General features: G+C 39.7%; 1 protein-coding gene across 4 annotated transcripts in view; it reads left to right on the forward strand.

The window, feature by feature from the left end:
* The window catches only part of LOC119593173, a 20,792-nt gene that overhangs the window by 17,744 nt on the left and 1,076 nt on the right, over positions 1 to 1,972 (forward strand). The gene's annotated exons all lie outside the window — the stretch shown is intronic.

A 1,972-nucleotide genomic window follows, 5' to 3' on the forward strand; every position in this document is an offset into this window, starting at 1 on the left:
AATAATACCACATAAAAGGTCCTCAAACGATTCTTTGTATCCAGCAAATCAAATCCATCTATTAAGATAATTTTTAAAACCTATTATCAAATCGTAAAGCAGTTTCATTCTTTAAAAATTACTGTTACGAAAGCTTACTCTATATTCTTCAGCCGTGCACTGGAAGCCTTTCAAGAGAGCTTCTTTTACATAGTCAAAGTCATGGGCCTCAACAGGGTAACATGCCTGTAAAAGTGAATCCCATATACTTTTGTCCCACCCTACACTGGTTGCTAGTCTTTCAAAACGAAGTATAAGAGCATCAGTACTGTCATTTGCCTCATTAAACACTAGCAACTTGGGAAGTGCTGGTTGCATAGACTGTCTCCACTGTCATAAGGTCTTACCACTTTGCCTCGCTCAAATTCCAAATTCAGCTTTTCCAGTTCGAGTGCACGCAGTTTTCTCTTTCTCTGCCTCTATCCTTTTGAGATTTTCTTCGTGTTCTTGGTCACGTCTTCTTGCTTCTCTTTCCTTAGCTCCAAGTTCTCATAGTTTGGTTTCTTTTTCTTTAACATAACATTTTAGGTCTTCCCCTTCCAACCCTATTTCCCATGCCAATTTTATCATTTCGAACAAATTACTCATGATCAGTCTTTGTGTTAAAGCTTGTTACTTTACATTACTGGGCATACAGCCTATAGAGCTCATACCACAGACTGCTTGGCACGGAGCGGTTCCTGTTCTGGCGCCATAATTTGTGACGGATTATCCTAGAGAGTGGCCGCTCCTCGGTCGAAACCAATTAGGCAGTATTTCTTATTTATTATTATTTTTTTAATGTGATCATAAAGTGGCAGAACTGAAGAGGGTGTAAAAAACAACAACATGCTCATGCTAGTTATTTACAAAGCAAGTACACAAACACTAAAAATAAATCCCATGTTCACATTATTTTTTAATAATAAGTCTAGATATTTGCTGGAAGACTTCACACTTCTCGCTCCGTCTTCGTCTTCGACTCTACTGCTCGTCACAATTATAGACCTAAAAGAGGGGAAGCCAAAATCTCTCCAGAGTCAAGCAGAAGTAAATAGCCTTTGCCACCTCGTAAACCACGGCGCCCTCGCTCTTTCAAGTTATAACTGGCTATACTTTCCACCAACATCTATCTTCACCATATCAACAATGTATACGGCCCCTAGCGAACATACACGTTACAAGGTAGTTAGTAATCCGTGCCATGTACCCTTGTTGTACTATGAGAAATGCCTCATTATTCTGTCGGGTAAGACATAATGTAGTAATTTTAATATTTTAGCAGGTAGAAGCTTTAGTATTTTACCAAGTAGGACTTATATTTCATTAGGCAGGACTCTGATCATTCTATATGGTAGGACTCTTTATACTATGAGATAGGACTCCTTTTTCTGTCAGGTAAGAACTCTCAGCAATGCTTCCGGGTATGGCATTATTCTAACGGTAGGACTGCCATATTCTGTCATTATCATATGGGACAGGGGATCTTGCTCTATCGGGTTGTACTGTTATTAGAGCTCTTACACGTGTTCTGCGTTACAAACCCAGGCGATTGCAGGCTCTCAACACACGTATCTGATGATGCTCTTCCTGGTCTGGCCGATACGCTTTTCTCACGCGCCTCTCTCTCTCTTGAGTAAAGTTCAGTAGACACTCTCTAGATGGTATTGGTTATTTAGGCCACTAGCCTGTCGCACCAAATATGAGACGAAATGAAAGCAATGTTGTTGTCTGGAAGGAATTGTGTCGAGACAAAGAGCTCAGTGAGGATCTGTCCTGCACCAGAAATAGCCTTCTGCAAAAGTAATGGGAAAGACACTTTTGTAAAGGAGCATTTTCTAAAGAAAATATTTATATATTTCTTATGTCATCATTATTATGTTTTGGATTCTTATATTTCATAGCACCGTGTAGTGCATGATTATGTGGGGGAAGGGATGCATAGAATGACTTG

This window comes from Penaeus monodon, chromosome 31, assembly GCF_015228065.2.
Source record: "Penaeus monodon isolate SGIC_2016 chromosome 31, NSTDA_Pmon_1, whole genome shotgun sequence".
Lineage (NCBI taxonomy): Eukaryota > Metazoa > Arthropoda > Malacostraca > Decapoda > Penaeidae > Penaeus > Penaeus monodon.